This window comes from Nematolebias whitei, chromosome 22, assembly GCF_014905685.2.
Source record: "Nematolebias whitei isolate Nwh7 chromosome 22, NemWhi1, whole genome shotgun sequence".
Classification (NCBI taxonomy): Eukaryota; Metazoa; Chordata; class Actinopteri; order Cyprinodontiformes; family Rivulidae; genus Nematolebias; species Nematolebias whitei.
The window spans coordinates 17,095,512-17,110,660 of NC_056519.1; the positions used below are offsets into that span (position 1 = coordinate 17,095,512).

Consider the following 15,149-nt stretch of genomic DNA (forward strand, 5'->3'; position numbering starts at 1 on the left):
TGCACTAATGCATCCCCATACCAACAGAGAGGCAGGCTTTGGAACCATGACCTGATAACAGACCAGATGGTCCCTCTCCTTAGTACAAAGGGCATGGCATCTGTTGGTTTAAAAAATAATTTCAAATTTCCATTTGACTGACCACAGAATGGTGTTCCATTCTGCCCCACTCTGTTTTAAATGAGCGTTGGCTCACTTATCTGTGCTGCTGATTAGCCATGCTGCTGATCCTCGACTTAGCCATGCTGCTGATCGCTTGCCTCTAAACTGCTGTATTCATAACCATCTGCTCACTACAAACTCATGTTCAGGCTGCTGTTCAATATGATGCATTATTTTACATTATTAGTGTTTAGCATATACCCCAGGTCCTCGTGTACTCTTTCTTTTTATAGTTTATATTTTTACTATTTTGGGGTGTAACTGGGATCTTGAGAATTTCATTCCACCTCATGTACCACATGTGATGCGAATGACAATAAAGAGCATAGAACCTTGAGAAGATGGTTGTTTTTCAAGATGGTGTCCACATAGAACGTTTTCTTTGCATGATAGAGCTTTAATGTTTGTGGTCGGCACAACAAACTGTGTTACCAACCTGCCCTTGTCCCAGCTTTATGATTTGTTGCTACCAAAAAAAATCTATATTGCTATATATTAAAAATAATAATAATAAATCCTACAATTATAACGAATTTAACATTGATATGTTTACTATGTACCATTGTTAATAAATATGGGTTCATAAGATTTGAAATTCATTACATTCTATTACTTTTATTTACATTTTACACAACGTTAAAACTTTTTTGAAGTACTTTTTTCTTTAGAAATGTTGCTTTACTGGCAATTCTCCTATGGAGCTACTACAAAAACAGATTTGAGCACAAATACAAGAAAGAAATGGCTAGTTCATCCCAGTCAAAAGGCAAATACGCCCTTTAAAGCTATGGTTTATGCATTTAGATTTCACAAGAAGGAGTTTAAATACACCCCAACCACACAGTAGAGGGTTCAATTCCCTGCAGCACTGCTGTTTGCATACTGGCTGGCGAGCATTAATGTCCTTGTGCTCAGCTCCGACACGTTCTTCTGGTTGGTCAGTTCATCGCCTCCCCAAGCCAAACATGAAAGATAGAAGGACCGCAGGGTTGGGAGACATTCAAATGAATTCAACACTGATTTTTTTTCTCCCTCTGTATTTTCAGATGATAAAGTCACTTTGGTGCATAATTGAACTTTTCATTGCACAAATGACGGCGGTTCAGGAGATGACGTTCAGGAAAATGTGCAATAATGTACTTTTAAGGTCTTTACGCATTTTCAGAACAATATATGTTGTGATGTCAAACAGATTCCAGCTATTGGCCAAAACTTTACAGCCCTGATGCTAGAAAATCTTTTGAAATCACTTCATAATTAAACTTAAAATCATACTTAAAGTGGCAGCGGCAGCTTATCCTGTCAGCATGATTATCTCGTGCAGTCGCTTTTGGCAACTTTCTGCAATCTTACATAATGTATTTATTTGCATTGCTGTGTTTGCGTAAAGCCGTTTGAAGTTTCTCGCGGCCCACAGCAGTGCTGCTCCACACTGTGACTCAGAGAGCCGAGAAGGTCATGTTTGGGAGGTTTATCCACCTGTTTCACATCCGTGTTCAGTTTGTGCAGAACAAAATGGCAGCAGCCATTGTGGAGAGGGTTTTATAACAACAACATATGTGCTTTAACCCTAGCAGGGGGAATATTGCTGCATCTCACCTTCTTCATATATATGAAGCAGAAATGACAAAAATCTATTTACTGGCAAATGTCGTCTCAGATATAACTCCCAACTATTTAATGTTCATTGGGTTCATTGTGTGGGATTTTGTACTGGTTTTATTGGGGAGTTGGTTATCGCCTGTCATCATTGGCAATACAGTTTTGTTTCCATTTCTGTGTGTGCTTACCTGTACAATTAGCTAAATGTATCATAATCGAGAAAATAGATCTTGATGAAAACAGCAGAAAGAGTATATTCTCTTAATTAATTCATTCATTCATTTTTTGCAGACCCCCAAGCACCGTCTCTCGGACCCCCAGGTTTCCAGGGACCCCAGTTTGAGAACCACTCCTATACACTATACAATTCTTTTTTCCCTCTCTCTCGACTGCTCCCTTCTTCAGGGGTCGCCACAGCAAAGTAACTCGCATGAAGACTTGGCTATTGTTTTTTTTTGGTCCGGATGTCCTTTCTGACACAACCACAGACCACCGAGCTACCACAGCTCTCTGTGTGGAGCAGAGAGCTGCCATCTAGGGTGCACAGGGGATGAGAGTGGGGCAAATGTGGAGACCGGCACTTTTCTAAGCCACATTTAGATATCGTCCTTTCCAGGGGATAGAACCAGCGACTTTCTTCTGTAACCTCTGCGCCACCACTCCCCCTACAAGTGATTGACTAAATTTAAGATGGCCACCACTGCTAGCTGACATTAGCCAACACAGAAATGGCTCTGACTTAGTCCAAGTTACAGATATTCAACTAAAATTCAGTGTAGTAGTAGCTGAGAGTTACGCTCAATTCTGCTGTTTTAAACATTGCGAACATATTGAAAAACCTATAAATGATACATGGCCACGATTTTCTGTAAAATTTTGTAGCGTTCATATTTATTTCATTTTAGAAAACTGTCACAAAACTCATCTTGAACACCGATATACAGTGGTTTGATTCGTTTTTATAGGGATGCAGAAGATGATTTGAACACGGAGTCTTAACAAGACTAATAAATGGTTATTGAAACATCTTGGACTCCGAAAAATAAAATGGTCAGGGGTTGGGCTGGCTGAACAAGATGTAGGATTTTTCTTTAAGAAGAAGTCTCAATCTTCTAATTTTGAGCTGGCACCTAAATGATTGCTTCAAATGTCTACAAAAGTATGTTTATTACACCAGGGCTGTGTTTTTTGTTTTTAAATGAGCAGATTATCTTTGGAAAGCATGCTATAATATTATCATCATCCAAACAAAGGAATACAATGTCTTAAAATTGCATTTCTGTCTGAAAGACTTCATTCTATTCCACACTTGGTCTTTTGCTTGTTTTCACTTCTTCAAAAAAGCCCTCAAACTTGAATGACCTTTAACCCCTATGATTTCAATGAGTAAAATTAACTTCTATAATGTTGCTATGAAATAAACTACAGTAATAGCTCTTCTTGAGTCAGATATTTTTTTTTAAATCACAGCGTTTGACTTTTTATCACCAGCTTCATTTTTCATCTCGTTCACTTTCCACTCGGGTGCGGACCTAAAATTCTCCAAGGACTCCACAATAATGTTTCATATCCAGCTGTTTTTTGTGTTTGTTTGGGTTTTTCAGCAAGCTGCCTTGTGTTGTGCTGTCATCATCATGTACTGAACAGCATGTGAATCACTAGCCCCACTAACAACTCTAAACTCCAGCTCCGGCAGAGGGTAAGGTCGCGGCCCCGGCCTTGTGTTTATGGTCAGATGGAATGTGAACTCTGGCTGAGACAAAAGGAGAAAGTTATAATGAGGCGTCCCCCCTCTGTTTGTTGTTTATTTGGACGGACCGGCTGTCTCACAGCACAAGCTGCGGCTGGAATACTAATAGTTATGACTAATGATTCTCTCTCCGTTCCTCCTTCCTGTTCCCCATTCCTCTCTCGCTCCTCGTTTTTTGCCACTTTCTGGATGAAATGGTTATCACTCAAGTGAAATATTCAAAATGCATAATTCACCTGTTACTAATGTGACTAAAACCTGTGACATGTACATATTTAAGGGTATTTAGATACAAATACACTTTAGATAGTAACTCCTTCATCCTCGTTGATCCTGCATGGTCTCTAATCACTCATCGGTGGGTGGACATGAAGACATCTTGGCTGTTTGTAACTACGGGCTGTATAATCCTCTCCGCATCCGTCACACGGGTGTTTGATTATCCAAATAATTTGCTATAGAACTTGCCGCCCTTCAGGGATAGGAAGACACCCCAGAGCAAAAGCAACTCTACATGGTCCTGATTAAAACCCACAGAGATTTAACCAGGAATTAAACACCCCCTTCGGCCATACAAAGGCTGTGTGAACTGTTTTTGATTTTAAGTGCAGAACATTTGGCTCTTTGTGACATCCACTAACCGTTGCCTGGGCTCATTCAAAGACGCTCGTTTCATCAAATGCAAAACATTTTGTCGAAAAGTCAAGTCAGGTGTGTTTTTACGTCACCGCTGCAACTAGAACTTAAAGACCTGGGATTTCTGAAGGAATCAATATCACATGCAACCTCTGATATAAGAGTTTTAGGCTAAGACCACCTTGAATTGAGATATTCTAGGATGATAGTCATTGTTATCAAACCTTAAAAATATATATTTATTTATTCATTAACCTTTATTTAACCAGGCAAATCCCATTGAGATCACAGATCTCTTTTGCAAGGGAGGCCTGGGCCTGAAACAGCCTAACATGCATGTTTTTGGTCTGAAGAAACTGGAGTACCTGGAGAAAACTCACGCAAGCACGAGAAAAACATGCAAACTCCACACAGAAAGACCCCCAGGTCCACATGGGGGTTGAACCCAGGACCTTCTTGCTGTGAGATAACCGTGCTAACCGCTGAGCCATCGTGCTGCCATTTATGTAATACGTTTTTAGAATGACTCTCAGCTACTATCAAATCAAACTTTACCTCTAATTTTGTAAAAATGGCGCAGAGGTTAGAGAAGCCGAGCCTGTGATTGGAAGGTCAGTGGGTCAAGCCTCTGGACCAACAACACTAGTAAAGTAAAGTACTATGTGTTGTCACCATTAAGTATGTTCCACACAATGGTGAAATTAATTAACTGCATTTAACCCATCACATGTGAGATACACCCAGGTGGAGCAGTGGGCAGCTATGTAAACGCCTGAGGAGCAATTAGGGATGAGGTGTCTTGCTCACAGACACCACAGCATGTGGGAATGGCAGGGAGTCGAACCGTGACTTTCTGGTCCCAAGTGAAAGCACACACACCTGCATTCACCCTCATTTGCCCCACTCTTGGCCCTTGAGCAAGGCCCTGAACCCACAGTACACCCCCCTTGCCACATCATCTCTTCCCCACCTCCCAACATCTGCTCCCCAGGCACCCTAGACATCAGCTCTGTGCTCCACACAGAGGGCTGTGGTAGCTCTGTGGCCACATCAAGAAGGGCATCGTGTGTAAAAACAATTGCCAAGTCTTTGTGTGAGTTAGTTTGTCGTGGTGACCCCTGAAGAAGGGAGCAGCTGGAAGAACAAGAACAACAAGATCAAGTGCTATGTGTTTTTGTCTTGGCTAAGGTTTGCAAGCTACGTTGGCCATCTCAAACTGAATTTGTTCCAAAAGTTAATCAGCTCTACATTCATAGCTAATTACTGTTTTAAAGTTTTGTGAAAATCCATCCAGCTGTTTATGAAATATTCTGCTAATAGACAAAGAGGACTTTTACCTACAACTGCACAAAATGCCAGCAGAGCATCTGTAAAATTAAAATTAATTAGAAACTTTTTTTTTCTGTTTGCTAAAGTCAGTTGGCTGTGGTTGCCATGTTGTGTGGGATTGGCAACAAAAGTTAACCACTTATAGAAAGTGAATATGTCCTGAACGTGTCATGCACTTGTTCAGGAGCTTTTTTTATTGCTAACAGAAAGAGATGATTGGTAATAGCAGCAAAGTTTAAACAAAGACATTGCACAATCTTTATTATTGATTACTAATTGTTCAGAATATGAGTTTGGGACTAGTCTATTCCTCATAGCACCCGATTTTAGCTCAGTATATGTAAAAAAATCCCAAATAAACAGCATTTTTGTGTTTTTAGGGTGGCTTTCAGGTGTACATTTAACGCTCACTATCATTCCACCTTTGCATTTCCGCGCTACAAATCCTTCTAATCAGACATTTCGCGCTCCAGCGGAGCAGCGAGGCAGAAACGCTAACTGTTCGGCATTGTTTCACAGCGGTCTTCACAATCGGTTCAACCTTTCATTCAGCTCTGCACAAACAAATCTCTGCATCCCTGTAAGTAAGAGTGACCTGCTGTCAGGCATCTGCGAATGCTTCCTTTTTCCTCTTCCTTTCATACCCCACATGCATTGTTAACGCCTTCATAATGAAATCCTCTCTGTAGAAGCAATTATAATAATATCGCCAAAGCCTCTGCTGGTGGGGTGCAATTCACTCCCACCTCTGAAGCAGCGAAAAGAGTGGCTCTAAATAAAACGTGATTGCATCGATCGCGCCGATAGATTACAGCTTTTTTGTGGCGCTCTGGCAGCGTATTGGCTTTGTGTTATTTAATAGTCCCTTCAGGGTTTACTTCTGCGCAATTTAGTAAGGTTCGGCGTTGAGAGAGAAAGCATTCCGAGTCAATAACGTGACTGACTTTTTTATTTTTTGCTGCATTTTAAGAAGGAATGTATCGACGGGGGAAATAGATATTCATCAGCAAAATAACCACGATTCTTATGCACTTGAGTTTGGTACATTTGGTAAATAAAAGTTTATATCTAACTATAGTTTAAATCTAAATTTTAGGCCTTTTTTAATAAGAGTGACCCTCAGTTCATTTAATACAAACACTCTCCATGAGTTTCACACTGAACCCACACAAACGAGCTTTAGGGAAGCACCCTCAGGACATGCATTTGACATATTTGCTAAAAAAAAAATTTACGACTGCTGCTTGTATAAAAAGTCTTATCATCTACATAAAAATATAAAACATATTTAAGCAGCTCATTCCTTAACTTTAAGGCTCATAAACAAAGCGTGTTAATCTTAAGTGTTAATCTTTTTATGTTGTTTCAAAGATCTGCTCGGCCTCATCAGACCTATTTTAACGGAGGCTAATGTTAAACATATGAATTCAAAAATCAACTACTAACTACTTTGCCTGAACCAAACATGCAATTTAAATGCCAACCAAGAAACTTTGCAACTAAAAAATACCTATACATTTTCTCCCTAAGTTTGTATTTACAGCAGAACTGGACATCACAGAATGTACTATATTTTCCGCCCTATAAGTCACAGTTTTTTGCATAATTTGCATGCCCTGCGACATATAGGCCGAAACGACATATTTATGAATTTTTTCTCCATATTTATAAATCAATTTTTGGCTGAGATATGACTGTTTTCATTCATTCTGACAGAAAAAAATAATTGAGCTGTACCACTTTCAGTCACTAGATGGAAGCAGAGTAGTAGTAGCAGTAAGGCATGCCGTTGTATCATGTAATAGGTAAATGTGGCTATAATGACAAATTCAAAAAAAGTGCAAAACAAAAACAACTGGACTTTATTTACTATACATTATTGATTTTTTTTCTTGAACTTTTTTGAATTTACCATGTCCTGGATGACTGAGAATCTTCACCAGCTATTAATGATACAATCGGCTTGCCACATTCTCCCCACCTTTATTCCCACTATCATTATGCTCACTGCTTGGTCCAACCATCAAACCAGCTGCACCGCCCTGGCAAAATGCAGATAATTTGACCATTAAAGTGCATTTATTAAGTAAAAGTTCAACTGAGAAACACCTTTGCTATAATTTAGAGCAAACAAATAATTGTTTAGGTGCTTTTCTTGTTAAATTTCAAAGAAACGAGACGCATTCCTCTTTTTCCCTCCCTCTGTGTGCTCTCGGAGCAACAAGGCAGAAAAACTATTTTTGAAATTCAGCAAACGTTAGACTGACACACATTTACTATAATTTCAAGCAAACAAATAATTGTTTTTCGGTGTTTATTTTGTTAAATTTGCACAGCGACTTGTCGCGTGCACACGTTTACTTCCGCGTATCGGCTTTTGAAATGCAGCTGATTTGACCGTCAAAGTGCATTTATTAAACAAATGTTAGACTGAGACACACATTTACTATAATTTTGAGCAAACAATTGTTTTGTCCCTGTGATGGACTTGCGACCTGTCCAGGGTGTACCCCGCCCCTCGCACAGTGATTGCTGAATATGGGCACTGTGACCCAAAATGGAAGAAGCGGGTAAAAGATAATGGATGGATGGAAATAATTGTTTTTAAGTGTCAATCTTGTTAAATTCTTGCTAATGTCCTCCCGTGCACACTCCCGTGGCCGCCATTTGGCAGCCCATAGATTTTTGGCACAACACCGGCCCACATTTCCGGGTTGTCAGCGGTGGCGTGTCACAAACGTGACATGTCAGCAGTGACACATAATAGATGCAACATATATGGCGAAGCGACATATTTATTGATTTTTCTACTTTATTAGACAAATATGGACTGATGCGACTAATAGGGCAGAGCGACTTGTACAGCGGAAAATACGGCACATATAGACAAAGCAACCTCATTACCTACTATTCTCACTAATCAGACATGAGGACTGTCTGGATTTGTCTGGAACCAAAACCGTAATCCTAAAACCTTTGGAATGTTTTCCGTTATTGCCCGATTCCCTCTAAATGAGACAAAATACAACAATTATTCTGTATGAAAGGATCTTTAAGTCCAAATGCTGGTGCACTGACACAATGATAAAAGACAAGCGGAATTCAAGCTGAGTTGCTAGAAAATTTTGAAGTATCAGTAAATGTTTGGGTATTTGATCGTTTCACACTAGTATCATAGATGACCCTATTAGAGTTGGGAAGGTCAAAGAGTGAGGATTTTTTTTTTCAATGCATGGAACCTAAAAGCTTAATAAAAGCATCCCTGTAGGTCATAAAACAATCTTTGTGATTTTATGCAACGTAAGCTTTTGACTCTTCATATGGTGAGACATGCTAAATTGAGCTAGAACAATGTCGGATAATAAATCTGAACAAAATATATATATATAATTTACATAAACATTGATTTCATAAGATGCCTCAATTAATGGTGCATCAACTTCAGCTTCATTCGTCACAGCAGTGTTAAAATTTTTTTGGACAGTGATAGATTGGACATCAGAGTTGGCAGCTGGAAGTTGTTCTTTTCACCCAGAAAGCTGATGATGGGAAGAAAGACAGCAGGGAGCCCAGCTGTCGTCAAATGGTCGACGATGGTTGGGTATGATATTAAACCATGAAATTTCCCTTTGGTATTAATAAAGTATTTTGAACTGAATTGAAAATTTTATACAATCAAACTTTATCCGTCGACCCCTCCTCTGGCTATTAAACTTAATGTACTTGCATCTTTAGCACATGCTCTACTTATTGTTTATGGTGTTGAAGGAAACTGGGGGTGTTGACTGTTTCAACTCTGAGTCAACAATTGAGGAGTCGGGGAACATAGTACATGTGATCATGAATAAAAGGAAATGTATGGTTTTGTGGTTCACTTGACCCCAAAGTTAGCGTGATCTGTTCTAGTCTACCAGGTCTTCCAGTTTCCTTTGTGGATATTCCCATTCAGCTCAGGATCCTGTTGCGGTACGGTTTGTCCATCCTGATTAAAGCTTAGGATGCAATCTCCTTTCTCCACTTCACAATCAATAGTGTATGCTAAATATCTGGCACCTGATCCCATTCCAGCTGTCATGCATGTCTCACTTGTTGTAACCCATCACACGTTTCTCAAAGGTTTGATTGTAAAACAGAAAAATTCAAAAGGAGAACCCTTTGTAGGTTTGTACAACTTGGAAAAGAAAACCTTGAAGCACTATTACTCTAAATGCTGGAAATGTTTCAGTAACTAATGAAAAGTACCGGTAATCTAAGTTACAGTGCATTAAATGAGTGGTTCCCACATTTTTCAGGTTATGACCAATAAACCATTATGACACTAATTAATCAGTCATGGATTAATTAGCTTTTATTACAGCAAAATTAATTATTTGAGCAGGAATTATTTTGGCTTTAATACGCGCACAGATTTAGTCAAAGTTTAACTATTCGATAAATAGTTTACTTTGGAATTTGGTTGAGAGATATTATTTAATGTGACCAGATCAAGTCATTTGTTTTCCCTGCAAAGCAGGAGATTATTTATTAAGTTGCATCAGCTAAAATGTCATAACCAGACCCAAAGTGGCATTCATGTTATCCGGTTTCAGCTCCTTACCAGGTCAGTGTTGAGGACTTGAGTTCACTCGGCTTTTTTGGAGTTTTGCTGGTGGATCTGACCAGGATAAAACCACAAGGACAGGACTAGCCAGGCACTACCCAAGGTAGCCGAAAGTCACTGTGACTGACCGCCTCATGGGTCGGTGTCTCAACTGATGAGAAGCTGTGCAGGCAATCGGCAACCTTAAGCTGAAAACATGTTTCGCAGTGAGAAAAAACTTTTTATCTTCTGTAGTTACTGGAACTCTACTTTATTTTGCTTCTAACAAAAATCGTTACTGCGCAAACTTGTTGTTTTCTTTGCTCAGGAATAAGCAAAGATGGACATCAGAATGGGGACGAGAGACGAACTGCAAAGTGTCACACAAAGAAACTTTGTTTGAACTCTCAGCTCTCAGAAGGGTTTTGGGATCTCTCAGATGTTATGACTCCCCACTGACGTAAGCAGATTCCGGCTCAAAAACACATGAGTGTCTCTCAAGGAAAAGTTATTTTCTGAAAAATAGAACAGAAAGAATATGTTAAAACACACAATATTTCACATGATTTCATGATAATGATTGCAAACATTATTTATGTTCACACCTGTCATAAACAAATAAAACAAACTTCCTTAATGATTTTTTTTTTTTTAAAGCATAAAAGACAATAATAAGGACAGTGAATGTGAGAATGATTCAAGTCCAAAGTAACTTTAAAGAAAACAGTTCAGGGTGAATGTGGTAGACTATCCAAGGGTCAGAGGTCATAGTCAGGGGAGCACATCTTTGTGCTACATTTGTGACAAATTTCTAATTCAAAAAGGGGCCGCATCAAGATATCAGCCTTTTGCAAATAAAATGCTAGTGTTTAAAAAATGGTTAGGTTTGGATCATTAAAATTTAAATGGGAAACATTGGTTTTATTTTGTCTTGCAACTATTATGATGATCTACATTTTTTGTGCCATACAAAAAAGAAAAAAAAGAAATGCACCAAACAAATTGTATACGAGCTGCAAGTTTACGTTCTCATTTGGTTTCCAACTTCATATACAGCCATGAGACCCTTACCGTCTCTTCAGTCCACTATGAGGTGCTTATTCATGTTTTTGAAAGTGTGGCAGATAGAACTAGGAAACAGACATATAGGGTACGTGAAAACTAATTCGTATTTTATCCTCAACAGTGTAAATTGAGATTTATCCCTGGTTTCCTGATAGCAAATCTATGTAAGAAAGCCTCAGTTCTTCTTACCTCACCAAAGATGAAGCCAAAAGCGGGTGAGAAAAGTGGAAAAGCCTATGCAAGTTTTATTGCAGGAATGTCACTGATTCACAACACGCTTCAACACTTGCGCACAAACACAAACCCCATTGGAATTCCTCCACAAAAGAAATGAGAACCCTTTTCACTGAGCATCTTTAGACAATGGTGACCAATGGCACACATCCTTAAAGGGTTTGTTGACGGCTTTGTCTCAGGTTTGTCATAGGTTTTTCGTTGCTTTTATACCATGTGAGAGAATCTTCTCTTTTCCACAAATTTTCTACCTTAAGATTTTTAAGGGATAATGCTGCTGAAGTTAACATTTTTAACAGCTAAACAAAATGGTAGATTAGGTGTTTTCAATAGGTCAATAACAGGCTATGTAAGGGAAGAGTCACCAGCTAAATGGCTACGATGGGTAACAATTACCATAACTTATGCCAGACTGTCCAGTTCATGGAATATAGGTACCTTTTTTAGTGCATGCAACATCTCTGCTAGTATCATAATATTCACTTTTAATCCCAACATATTGGGTTTGTTGCCTTTAAATGTATGTACAGTATTAGGTTTTAAAAGACTTTATGACTAATTCCAGTTTTATTAAAAACATCTTAGCCCTTCTATTAAGTTGAGGGATTTAAATTTAGTATAGCCAAATGAATACAAATACAACAAAAATGCAATAAATCAGGTATATTCTCAGAAGGGCAAAGGATTATCTTTTCCTGCTCTGTTTTACTCTCATTTTCTGCAATATTGCACTTAGAATTGGATGCTTAAAGGATGATTCATTGACAGGCATCTCCTCTAAGATCCTTTCTCTCCTTTTGTTCTTCCATTTTTTCCCCTTTATCCAGTCCTTCCCTTCTGTGGAGGCCCTCTAGACCCCATCAAGCCCCACTTTGTTCATCTCCCATGTGAAGGGTCAGCGCTTACCCCTCAAAAGTAAACCAAACTCTCAATGTGAGGACCTTTGTGTGTGTCTGCACCCTGCGCCCTACCAACTTCCTTCTTCTTTCTCCCACTTACTTGTGTCCTACAGACAAGGACTGGCTCCTTTCACAGTGCATCCCTCTCCCCCCTCCCCCAGAGTGGACTTCTCTGGCCCCTAACGGTGCAATTCTATGCCTTATTGCTCCAGCTCCTCCATAGAGCGCAGTCTCATCAAAGCATTTGTGAGGACACAGAAAGAAATGAACTGGCTTTTTGCTTAAACACATTGACATATAGGCGAGGTCACGTGGTGAAAGATGTGGGGCAAGCCTTTAACAAGAGAAAAGGGCAGAATGTGCAAAATGTTTCTTAAAGGGCTCCAAGAGGCCATCTTGGAGGGAAAATGCCAGGGCCTACTTAGAAACGAAGCAGTTTTATGAGTTTGACCCTGTTGGCTGCCATTCAGCTTAATCCACATTGTCCTCTGACTTCCTGCAGACCAAAGCAGGTTTCTCAAGCTCATCTCCACTTCATGTTTAATCTCTCCCTGCTCTTTCATTAAGGCCGCACCATGTGTTGATTCTAAAGAAATGAAGCGAACACCTCATTTCGAGCAAGAATGACCTGGAAAAAGCTTTTGTCTACCAAAGGAATGCTCATAAGACAGAGAGGAACACTGTTTGGTCTGACTTGGGCTGCTATACTGGGGCTGTAGAACGCCATGGCAACGTAAGCAGAAGGTCTGCCCGATCACATAGTGGTGGTACAATACAGCAGAGCGGGGTTTGTCATTCTAGTCAGGCCTGACCCAAATTGCAACATCCTGGGAAAAGTAGTTGACATCAACCAGCTTACATGCGCAGACAGACTTGCTCGTTTTTGGCTGATAGCGATAATAAACAAAACATATGGATGTTTGAAGTCTAATTACTGAAGAAATGGCTCTGTTAATGGTTTAACTCTACATGCCATGGCCCATGGCTGCTGGATTATTGTCTTTCCAATTGTTTACCCAGTTTGTCTACAAGCTACTCTCCATCTGCGATTCTAATTCTCAGCTTTTAAGCTTAATAATCTTGTATATTTTCACGTGTTTATCATCTTGTACCAACAGCCTCGAGAAAGAATTCGGCTTTAAATGGAGCAAACAACAAAAGCAATTAGGACCATGTGTACAAAAGTAGCATATTTGACCAAAAGGCAGAATATCAGAATGCAAAACATCACCGTTACTATGAGAGAAACTTCCAAGTGCATTTTTTTTTGTAACTTCAACAAAAGTTGTCTTTGTGTAAGTTTTAAAAGAAATGTGAACACAAGTCTGGAACTCATGAATCCCACACACTCATAGAAACGTCTCCAATCCAAAAGTTTGCAACCCCAAGAGATGCACACTCACCCCAAATAGCCTTGAAACCATTTGTACAAGTCTGGCAGAAGCACAGCTGCGCACAGAACTTTTCTTGCTTGTCTGGCTGCTCAAATAGCCGTCTTTTCAGAACGTCACACATAAAAAAATAAACTTTTCGGTATATGTGCACCTAGGAAAGAAGAATCCACTTACTTTACTCTGGAGGTCTTGTAGTTGTGTGTCGGGACTTTCTCTGGGCTCTTTTTATCTGCACTTCTGCCCTGCTGCCCTGTCTCTCCAATACGATTTCTCTTTGTGAGCTGTGCACACGATAGGCTTTTTTTTCTTTGTGTGTGTGTGTGTGTTGCATGGATTGAGGGGAGGGTAACAGGGTGGGGTGTTCTCAACTCTGTGTTTCCTGACTCGTGATCAAGAGCTCATTACCCCCCGAAGGTCACTCCAGGGACGCCCTGCCTGGCACTCACCAAGACACCAGAGAGGAGATGTGGGATGGGAGGATGAGAGAAAAAAGGAGAGCATTAAGAGCCCAAGCACACAGGAAACCCATTGGGACTGAAAGGAAGAGCTGGCAGAGGAGCGACCTGCAGATAAACAGAGGAAAAAGTGAGACAATGAGCGACACTGATCTAACAGAAGATGTTCAGACAGAGGGAGCAAAAAATTCTGAATGAGCCCAGAGTGAGCAAACAGGGAACAGTAGACCCGTCAAAGCACACTGTTACATAAAATATTTTGTTGATCCATGGAAAAGTGAGTGTAAAGCAATCAATAGACTATTGATGATAAACAAAAACCTCTAGATTTGTTTTCAGCTCGGTGTATGGCCTGCCGCAAAGAAATACAACTACTATGTCATCGTGTGCATGACTTCTGCAGTGGTTTAAATCAGCATTCATATCTCAATCTGCACCTTCGGGTCACCTGAGGTGGAAAAACTACAAAGAAAAGCTGTGTTTCTATAATTACTTTTGACATGTTAATGCATTACTTTCCATGACACTTTGTCTTTTGGACACAGACAGTTAAAAAAAAGGGATCAGGAGTGGGGGGTGGATTCTCTGTTGAAAAACTATTTGACTTCTCATAGAGAGCCAATGTAAAATATAATTACAAAACTAACATAAGTCAGAGATTTTTAATCCATCCATTCATTATCTTTACCCGTTTTTTCCTTCTCAGGTTGCAGGGGTCACCGTTGTCCATATCCAGCCATCGTTGTATAAGAGGCGGGGTACACCTGGACAGGTTGCTAGTCCATCATAGGGCAAATTTTTAATCTGATAGACGGTTTTCAGTAAAAAAAAAAACTTACTTAAAATGTGAAAAAAAGAAGCAGTTTGCCCAGCTGGAACTTTAAAAATGTAAACCTTTTTAAAATACATAGATTGTATTACACTTACACTTTAAAAAAAACTTGCAATAGAAGTAATCTCTGTAAACAGATACTTGTTTAATCTTGGGGATTATTTTTAAATACATTTCTAATTAATGGGTTGGGTGTGTTTTTTTCTGGTGGA

General features: G+C 39.6%; 1 protein-coding gene across 1 annotated transcript in view; it reads right to left on the bottom strand.

Annotated features, from left to right (window-relative positions):
- The window catches only part of ptn (pleiotrophin), an 80,839-nt gene extending 66,883 nt beyond the window's left edge, over positions 1–13,956 (bottom strand). Inside the window, exon 1 of the mRNA XM_037695959.1 lies at positions 13,825–13,956. The gene's annotated coding sequence lies outside the window, so the exon portion shown is untranslated. The remainder of the gene's footprint in view (positions 1–13,824) is intronic.
- Positions 13,957–15,149: the final 1,193 nt, after the last annotated feature.